Below are 10,541 nucleotides of genomic sequence, written 5' to 3'. Positions count from 1 at the left end.
ATTATTATACATGTAACACTCTGGCTCTAGCATTGAAGAATCTGGTATAAGTTTACTACTAGTTTGACAAGGAGCATATACTGCAAAAAATGAAAAGGTATCATAGACATCTGTGCAACCGATACGAACACGGATGTTGCTGCTAGACAGACATCCCAAGAAATTCTCTAATTTATAATGAAATAGGGCTTCACTGAATCATTACCCTGTATACCACTTAAAAGGCAATACAACTTGACCATCTGCATCACAATCGCATCATGTGAGTCTAAACAGAAACTGATAAACGACTAACATCGCTCTACAACGGGAAAATAACGATTAGCAAACATGTCCATATTTACCAAGTCAATAATAACTATCATCTCGCACTAAGGATACGAATGTAGCTAATATTATAATTGTACAAATTTTGTTTGCAGAGATATACCCTAGGGTGACAAAAGTCTTGGGATAGCGATACACAGTCGGCGGTAGTGCTGCGTACACTACACACAAAATGGCAGTGCATTAGCACAACTGTTATTTGTACTCAGGCGATTCAAGTGAAAAGGTTTCTGACATGATTATGGCGGCATGACGGGAGTTAACATACTTCGAACGCGGAATAGTAGATGGAGCTAGAAGCACGCAAATCGTTAGCGAATTCAGTATTCCGAGATCCTCAGTGTAAGGAGTGTGCCGAGTGCCGAGAATACCACGGGCAATGCAGTGGCGGACGGCCTTCACTTAACGGCCGAGAGCAGCGGCGTTTGGCAGAGTGTAAGTGCTAACAGACAAGCAACACTGCTTGAAATAACAGCAGAAATCAATGTGAGACATGCGACGAACGTATCCGTTAGGACTGTACGGCGAAATGCGGCGTTAACGGGCTATGGCAGCAGACGACCGACGCGAGTGCCTTTGCTAACAGCACGGCATCGCCTGCAGCTCCTCTCCAGGGCTCGTGGCCATATCGGTTGGTGCCTAGACGACTGGAAAACCGTGGCCTGGTCAGATCAGTCCGGATTTCACTTGGTAAGACCTGACGGTAGTGTTTGAAAGTGAGCCAGACTCCACAAAGCCGGGAACCCAAGTTGTCAACAATGCACTGTCAGAGGTGGTGGCAGGTCAATAATGGTGGACTGGGTCCTCCGCTCCAACCGAACCGATCAGTGACTGGAAATGTTTATGTCTGGCTACATGAAGACCATAGCCAGCCATTCATGGGTGTCATGTTCCCAAACGATGATGTAACTTTCATGGATGACAGTACATCATATCAGTGGCCCATAATTGTTCACGATTGGTTTGAAGAACATTCTGGACAACTCGGGCGCGCGGCATGAATCCCATAAATATTTATGGCACATAATCGAGAGGGCAGATCGTGCAAAAAATACTGCGCCCTCAACATCTTCGCAGTTATGGACGGTTCAGCTCAATAGCTACGCAGGGGACTTCCAACCACTTCTTGGTCCACGCCACGTCGAGTTGCTGGACTGCGTCGGGCAAAAGAGGTCCGTCACGATACTAGGAGGTGTCCCATGACTTTAGTCACCTCAGAGTAAAATAAAAAGTACTCTGCTTTTCTTTCGTTTCGTCCTACTTGGAATAGGGTTAAATCAACCAATTCTTAATGCTCTGTGACCTTCTCTTACCCCAGTATTGTTTTACTCCTTTTCATCTTGCTTTGCTTCCTTCATTAGAGATGTAGATTTTTCGTTTGGTTTTAACGTTTACTTGGAACCTCTCTTTCCCGTCTTTTTTTTTTCAGTTTTTCCATGTACATATTTTCCGTGATTTGGAGTTCTCTTAAGGGGGGTAGGACGTCAAACGGGCCGACTTGGAGCAGGAGAGGCACCACACGACTCGCTAATTTCCACTGTCTATAATTTTACAAATAAACTCATAAAACTTTGTCAACATGACCAGGAAAGATTCAGAATTCACACTCATAGCAATGGAAGTTCAAAAAAAAAATAACAAAATAATTTTTTTTACGTGTGAAATTTCATGATTTTTTTCACTTACTATTGGCTGCATTTGTTGCTATACGTACACTTTTCTTCACAAGTAAGAGAGATTCTTCGATGAATTTTTCACAGCATACAAACCATACTTACAGGTGTATGAAACTCTAGAATTTATTTAATTACTCAAAAAATGAATGAGCTGTTACATTTTAAACTTCATGTTTAGAGAAAACTCAAATTTTATGGTTAATTATCTCAATTTTTAGCACAGTTTTTAATAGATTTGGAAAATTCTAGAGTTTCATTCACCTGTAAGTATGGTTTGTATGCTGTGCAAAATTCATGAAAGAATCTCCCTTACTTATGAAGAAAAGTGTACCTATAGCAACGAATGCAGCCAATAGTAAGTGAAAAAATGATGACATTTCACATGTAAAATAATATATTTTATTATATTTTTGAACTTCCACTGCTATGAGCGTCAATCCTGAACGCTTCCTGGTCATGCTGACAAAGTTTTATGGATGTATTTGTAAAAGTATAGACAGTGGAAATTAAAATGTCCTGTGCTCCCTCTCCTGCTCCAAGTCGGCCAGTTTGACGTTCTGCCCCCCTTACGTCGTTCTCAGTTTTCTTATACAAATCTGACTGGGTCTTTTCGTAGTGAAAGTAACAAAAATATTTTTTTGATCTATTTGGGTTCATTTGAGGATGTGTACATAAAAACGGATTCTGTGTTTGCTCATAGTGTCAGAGTTTTCGGTAGTTTGGTAAAGAGCGACATTTCTGATGTGTGTTGGTATGTTGTTGTGATACTTGTCTTATTCTACTCTTTATCATTTCTTTGCTCTCTGTCTGATGGTTGTTGTGCTAAACAATGATTCGTATTTGTAGTTTCTCACACGTATGTTTAAGTATGTGTATTACAATTGTTGTTGTTTCTATTGACAATAATAGTTTCTCAAACCGTCAATACAGGGTTATTACAAATGATTGAAGCGATTTCACAGCTCTACAATAACTTTATTATTTGAGATATTTTCACAATGCTTTGCACACACATACAAAAACTCAAAAAGTTTTTTTAGGCGTTCACAAATGTTCGATATGTGCCCCTTTAGTGATTCGGCAGACATCAAGCCGATAATTAAGTTCCTCCCCCACTCGGCGCAGCATGTCCCCAACAATGAGTTCGAAAGCACTGTTGATGCGAGCTCGCAGCTCTGGCACGTTTCTTGGTAGAGGAGGTTTAAACACTGAATCTTTCACATCACTATGCGTGAAACTTGCCCGCACACGTTCAACCGTTTCTTCGCTCACTGCAGGCCGACCCGTTGATTTCCCCTTACAGAGGCATCCAGAAGCTTTAAACTGCGCATACCATCGCCGAATGGAGTTAGCAGTTGGTGGATCTTTGTTGAACTTCGTCCTGAAGTGTCGTTGCACTGTTACGACTGACTGATGTGAGTGCATTTCAAGCACGACATACGCTTTCTCGCCTCCTGTCGCCATTTTGTCTCACTGCGCTCTCGAGCGCTCTGGCGGCAGAAACCTGAAGTGCGGCTTCAGCCGAACAAAACTTCATGAGTTTTTCTACGTAACTGTAGTCTGTCGTGACCATATGTCAATGAATGGAGCTACAGTGAATTTATGAAATCGCTTCAATCATTTGTAATAGCCCTGTATATTGAAGCACCCTCTCACTATAAATAACACTGACAAAAAATTATCAGCTGACAATGTGATTTTACAAGGTTAGGGTGTGTGAACATCCAAAAGAAAGCGTGTGTGCTGTAATTATACCAGCAACAGTATGCAAGCAAACAAATAAATAAATAAATAACCACAACGAAAAGGTGGAAATCGGTCCAAGAGTGGTTGAAAAGAAAGAGGAGCGACTGGTCACGTGTAAATTTACTGACTGAAATCAGAACCACGGACCTGACAGTTATCTGAGACGCCCTGCTAAACCCACAGGACAGGGCAAGTAGTGTAAGTTGTGAAAAGGGGCCAAAATAAGCGGCTGTCAGTTACACTCGAACATACAACCTTTTATTTGATGAAACATTACAAGATCCAAGAGAAATTAAAAAAACACACACACACACAGCTTTAGTTTTGGAACTTAATAAGCGGCTGAAAGCCACTTTAATTTAAAAACAGCTGAAGGCCAATAACTTAAAACGCAAACATAATCAGAAATTTAAAAGACAAGCCTTATCTTACAACAGTTCTTTCTTTAGGCTGAAGGCCCAAGGAATCTGAGATTTTCAGAGCAAATAATATCAATTCAAAATCGGCTGAAAGCCCAACACTTAAGGCTAAACAACATTAATTTAAAAAAAAAACAAAGACCTTACGTAAAACAGTTCTTGATTAGGCAAAAGTCAACCAAAACAGAAATTTAAAAGGCAAATCCTTACTTTTAAAACAGTTCTTTAGCTAGGCTGAAGGCCCAATGAATCAGACAGTTCAAGAGCAAACAAGTTAAATTCAAATCGGCTGAAGGCCTAACAGTTAAAACTCCATAACATTAATTTTTTTAAAAAATACCAAAGACCTTACATGAAACTGTTCTTTAATTTAGGCTGAAGGCCTTAAGAGCAAAACAACTCAAACTCAAAATCGGCTGAAGGCCCAACACTTAAAATTCAACAACATTAAAACCTTTAAAATGCCAAAGGTCTTACATGAAACAGTTCTTTAAATTATGCTGAAGGTCTAAAGAATCTTATGCCTTAAGGGCAAAACAAACTAAATTTTAAAAGAAATCGGCTAGAAGCCATACAATTACAAACAACAAAAACAAATAAAAAAAGGCAGTACACCCAAGGGCGCTCAGATGTTCTAGTGTCAGCCTGGAATTCAAACAAAAAATGCTCCCATAGGTGAGACAGGCAGTTGGGCCAACCATTCACGATCCAACGACAATCCAACTGACCGACAGTAAACGGACCCACCGACAAGGTAACTGCCACTTCAGCTGACCAGGGCACAACAGGGAGTTCGATGGAACAACGTAGAAGATATTGGTGCCCACAACCAATCGTACATGGAGCTGTCAAACTACACACCGTGCTGGACAGCAAGAACATGATGAGGAAACTATACTGCCTGAAATTTATGTCAATGGCCAGGGCAGGTAACCGGGACGTTAATGGCCACAAGGCAGAACATTCCGCTGGTGCACTCCAATTCAAATAACCAAATACTGTGAAACTCCACCGGAGGGTGGCTAGAATTTTCCAACTTGGAAACCTCGTTGTTGCTCGCGGGAATATACCAACAGCTGACAACGAAATCCAAACGGCACAATTAACTTGCTGGTAGATTAAATCAAAACTAAATTTTCGTGTCCAGGGTCAGTGAGCCACGGACCTCGTAGCAATGGGAACAGCGCCACACACTCCGAAACCGCATAGAGGCCGCCAGCGGGCCCGGCGAAACTACACTCCGCGGAGATTTCCTCGCTGCTCCACGTCAACTGACCAACTCCCAGGAACGGAAACGGTGAAAGGACCAAATATACGTCGGCCGGTGAGACGACCAACCGAACGACCAACCAACGGTCGTCATGCTCCAGTCTCCCTCCATCGGACAGTTCATGTGTGTCGCGAGCGGTCGGCGAGCACTGGCTGTCGGCGCCTCACCGGTGCTCCGTCCCCGACTTCACTGCTGCTGCGTCCCGACTGCACTGCTGGTCCGTCCCGAACTGACTGCCAGAAACACGATGACCCGGAAATACTATCGGTGGCTCCAGAGATGATACGACAGTGCAAATGGTTCAAATGGCTCTGAGCACTATGCGACTCAACTGCTGAGGTCATCAGTCGCCTAAAACTTAGAACTAATTAAACCTAACTAACCTAAGGACAGCACACAACACCCAGCCATCACGAGGCAGAGAAAATCCCTGACCCCGCCGGGAATCGAACCCGGGAACCCGGGCGTGGGAAGCGAGAACGCTACCGCACGACCACGAGATGCGGGCTTACGACAGTGCACTTATCGATAGGCGCTGCTGCTGTCGCCCACGGGCAAGTAAGGCAGGAAGTTAGTGACGCCAGGAAAAGGAATAAGAAAACGAGGCCGCAGTACCGTAATAGAAGATGACAAACAATAAATGGGATAAACGCAAGCCGTGCACGGGTCAATATCATAAATTATTTTCCGGCGATTCTTACATCGTATGATAGGTTATTTATATCGATACGAGATAAAACAGAGAAGCAAAACACGGCAATGAGAGAGGCAATCGTACTTGGCAAGAGATTGGGAGTAACTTCGAGAATTCTGTCGGCAGGTAGGTAATCCTAATGGCCGAAATGTAGTTGTGTAATATCGGCAAGCAGAATTAGTAAAATTTTATTGAAACCCACGAAGAAAATATATCTGCCTGGCAAAGACCTGTTCAGGCAATTAACTAAACAATTTTTCACACTTTGTGATAATTTGGTGAAACTGACACGCATCTCGCAGATCTCTTACTAATTGTTGCACATATATGACATATTTTTCTAAATGGGAGCGTTTCTCCAAACTGATATACAGTTAAACCACGTATACTATGTTTTCAGATTTAGGAAGTAAGCAGTGTCACAAGGTGGTATATATAACGATTACCCTTGCATAGGGCTGTTAAAATAGTTTTTTCTTAAAATGCTTCATTCTAAATTGAATCTGAGGTATGATATACACAACTGCGAATTGAAAAAAATAAGCACTGCACCTTAACGCCTTGTGGTTGCTTCCTGAAGCTCTGTCGACATCTGCACGGAGAATATTGTCAGACTGTCAATGCTTGACCTCAAACGTTTAGTATGTATTGACGATACTGTGAATATTTTGAGGTCCAGAAATAGTGCTCATCAGTATTTCTACACTACTGGCAATTGAAATCGCTACACCATGAAGATGACGTGCTAAAGACGCGAAATTCAACCGTCAGGAAGAAGATGCTGTGATATGCAAATGATTGGCTTTTCAGTGCATTCACACAAGGTTGGCGACACCTACAACGTGCTGACATGAGGAAAGTTTCCAACCGATTTCTCATACACAAACAGCAGTTGACCGGCGTTGCCTGGTGAAACTTTGTTGCGATGCCTCGTGTAAGGAGGAGAAATGAGTACCATCACGTTTACGACTTTGATAAAGATCAGATTGTAGCCTATCGCGATTGCGGTTTATCGTATCGCGACATTGCTGATCGCGTTGGTCGAGATCCAATGACTGTTAGCAGAATATGGAATCGGTGGGTTCAGGAGGGTAATACAGAACGCAATGCTGGATCCCAACGGCCTCGTATCACTAGCAGTCGAGATGACTGGCATCTTATCCGCATGGCTGTAACGGATCGTGCAGCCACGTCTCGATACCTGAGTCAACAAATGGCGACGTTTGCAAGACAACAACCATCTGCACGAACAGTTCGACGACGTTTGCAGCAGCATGGACTATCAACTCGAAGACCATGGCTGCAGTTACCCTTGACGCTGCATCACAGACAGGAGCGCCTGCAATGGTATACTCAACGACGAACCTGGGTGCACGAATGGCAAAACGTCATATTTTCGGATGAATCCAGGTTCTCTTTAGAGCATCATGATGGTCGCATCCGTGTTTGGCGACATCGCGGTGAACGCACATTGGAAGTGTGTATTCGTCATGGCCATACTGGCGTATCACCCGGCGTGATGGTATAGGGTGCCATTGGTTCCACGTCTCGGTCACCTCTTGTTCGCACTGACGGCACTTTGAGCAGTGGACGTTACATTTCAGATGTGTTACGACCCGTGGCTCTACCCATAATTCGATCCCTGAGAAAACCTACATTTCAGCAGGATAATGCACGACCGCATGTTGCAGGTCCTGTACGGGTCTTTCTGGATACAGAAAATGTTCGAGTGCTGCCCTGGCCAACACATTCTCCAGATCTTTCACCAATTGGAAACGTCTGGTCAATGGTGGCCGAGCAACTGGCTCGTCACAACACGCCAGTCACTACTCTTGATGATCTGTGGTGTCGTGTTGAAGCTGCATGGGCAGCTGTACGTGTACACGCCATCCAAGCTCTGTTTGACTCAAATGCCCAGGCGTATCAAGGCCGTTATTACGGCCAGAGGTGGTTGTTCTGGGTGCTGATTTCTCAGGATGTATGCACCTAAATTGCTTGAAAATGTAATCACTTGTCAGTTTTAGTATAATATATTTGTCCAATGAATACCCGTTTATCATCTGCATTTCTTCTTGGTGTAGCAAATGGTTGAAATGGCTCTGAGCACTATGCTGGTGTAGCAATTTAAATGGCCAGTAGTGTAGTATTGACAATATGTTAGTAAGCGCCCTCTGACGTTCGATACATTGACAGTTCGACAATGTAACTGAACGTGTGGTCGTCCCTTCAGTCGAGTGGTTGGCGCGCAGGACGGATAGAGCTAAGGAGATGGGCGCGGGAGCTGCGTCTGTCGCAGGTGTGCGCCAACGTGGAGGGCCTACGGCGCAGGTTAAGCTGCCTGCCTGAGTAATGTTAAAAGCCCTCCCCGGGCAACGGGGCCGCTGTTTTTTTAAAACAAACTCTCCGCTACACTCCGGTGAGAGAAAGAGACCTCGGCAACGAAGTTAGGACCGGGAATCGGCGAATTTGTGCGAACGCAAAGTTGTCGCTCCCGCTGCAGCGCCGCGTCCTCTCTGCTGCTCGCGGAAGAAAGCGCCAGGGAGGGTATTGGGAGGGAGTAGTGACTGGAGGTAGTGGGGGGGGGGGGGCCGCATAGGCGTCCCTTGCTGTCCCCGAGGGGGAGCGGACATCCCGAGTAATGCAGTTAAAGAGGGCGCATGCTCACAATGAGCAGCCACTCGCGCGCTAACCGGGTTACGGCCGCCGCTGCTGACGCGGCAGACGCAGCCGCGCCGAGCGCCGATCTATCAGCACTTCCGGTCACGTCGCCGGCCCCGGGCCACCTGCGCTCCACTCCCGCCGCTCGCCTTTCCCTCCCCCACCCCCACCCCCTCCTTTTCCCACCCACCTTGCCGTCGCTTCTAATGGAGCCGATGTCCACGAACACAGCCAGACGGCACTTTTCGGCGTCCGAACCACATGCCTCTCGGGAGCACAGTAAGTGGGTTGCACATGTTCTACTTTGTTCATCATAACATTAAACAGAAACGCGGTGATTCGTCAGCAGCCTTAACACACGTACACTGGTGTTTTTACACTCTTGGAAGTACCGGGTGATCACAAAAGTCAGTATATACTTGAAAACTGAATAAATCACGGAATGCTGGCCGGTGTGGCCGTGCGGTTCTAGGCGCTTCAGACTGGAACCGCGTGACCGCTACGGTCGCAGGTTCGAATCCTGCCTCGGGCATGGATGTGTGTGATGTCCTTAGGTTAGTTAGGTTTAAGTAGTTCTAATAGTTCTAAGTTCTAGGGGACTGATGACCACAGATGTTAAGTCCCATAGTGCTCAGAGCCATTTGAACCATTTTTTGAAATCACATAATAATGTAGATGGAGAGGTAGAAATTGATACACATGCTTGCCAATGACATGGGGTTTTATTAGAACCAAAAAAAATACAAAAGTTCAAAAAATGTCCGACAGATGGCCCTTCATCTGATCAGAATGGCAATAATTAGCATAACAAAGTAAGACAAAGCAAAAACGATGTTCTTTACAGTAAATGCTCAATATGTCCACCATCATTCTTCAACAATACCTCTGGTCGAGGAATAATGTTGTGAACACCACTGTGTGGTGTGCGTACTGTAAGACCTTCGGTACACACACCATCAGATTATTTGACTTGTCGCTCTAGCGAAGTAGGCGAGTGTCAGCAATATGTCTCGTGGTCTTATCGTGGCGTGTTTATCTTCTGCCGTTAGGGCAGACGATAGAAATGCCACTTGCACGCTTAGAGTAGCAGACCGACGGTGACCAACTTTAAACAGAACTTGATTAATTTTCACACACATTTATTAAAATAATAACAATCATAAACCTTACTTAACTTGATTCTCGATGCTATTTACAATTGACAATCTGAAGTTCCTTTGCTCTTGGTATGTTAATCTTATTCTCACATATCTCTGATACTTGACAAAGCGTCTATACATTTCTCTTCATGGCTATGTACAGGAATATGATAATCTTATTAGGCGCAGAAACCTGACTACAGACAAATGCAGACTAATGCAGACTAACGCAGACTGACTAATCGGAGGTCTGTACACTCGTTATAATACCTCGAGCATTCTGGTACCACTGCGCGAGTGTGATCCGCAAGGAGAAAAGGTTCTACGTTAGGAGCAATCTCATTGGCTGCGTTACATATTAATACGCGGATCGGCGGAAGCAGAATTTGGTCCATCTTTATGACAGCGCCATCTCGTAGAGCGGAGACGGACGAGCGCGGCGCCTGCGCTGTTGTGCTTAGCGGGGCGCGCTCTATTGGGAAAGTTGTGTACGAGCTGACTACGCGGAACTATGTACACAACACACTGTAAAGCATTTCCGGAGTTATGGTGAGGCATTGGCGTCGGATGTTGTCTTTCAGCATCCCTAGAGATGTCTGTTGATCACGATAC

This window comes from Schistocerca americana, chromosome 5 (genome assembly GCF_021461395.2).
Source record: "Schistocerca americana isolate TAMUIC-IGC-003095 chromosome 5, iqSchAmer2.1, whole genome shotgun sequence".
NCBI lineage: Eukaryota > Metazoa > Arthropoda > Insecta > Orthoptera > Acrididae > Schistocerca > Schistocerca americana.
The sequence above is the reverse complement of the archived record's forward strand: the minus strand, read 5'-3'. Positions refer to the sequence as shown.